Genomic DNA, 401 nt, shown 5'->3' on the forward strand with positions numbered 1-401 from the left:
AGGATATGATACACACAAACTGACATCACTCAAGGCTTAGATTTTGCTCTGCCTTGATACATAGCACACAACAGGCTCATATTTATTTTCCTTGCACTCCTTCAACAGCATGTTCTCACGCAAGCCACCACCCTTCGCCTTTGTGCCCTCCTAGTGCCAACCAGGCTAGACAAATGAAAAAAGTTAATGAGATGAAGGATGTAAACATATTTTTTCAGAAGCAACATAGGGAGATTAACATGCTGCAGGTACCCAAGTATAATTTCTAAAGAACAGATGCCGTGCGCACAATAATTGAGTTACCAGTCGTTGCACATACCAGTGATTGAAAGAGTGGCTGCTGAATTTCGTTTAGACCGGACACACTGTTAAGTTCCTCTCCCCATGTAATCGGTGCCAAG

This window comes from Triticum dicoccoides, chromosome 2B (assembly GCF_002162155.2).
Source record: "Triticum dicoccoides isolate Atlit2015 ecotype Zavitan chromosome 2B, WEW_v2.0, whole genome shotgun sequence".
Taxonomy (NCBI): domain Eukaryota; kingdom Viridiplantae; phylum Streptophyta; class Magnoliopsida; order Poales; family Poaceae; genus Triticum; species Triticum dicoccoides.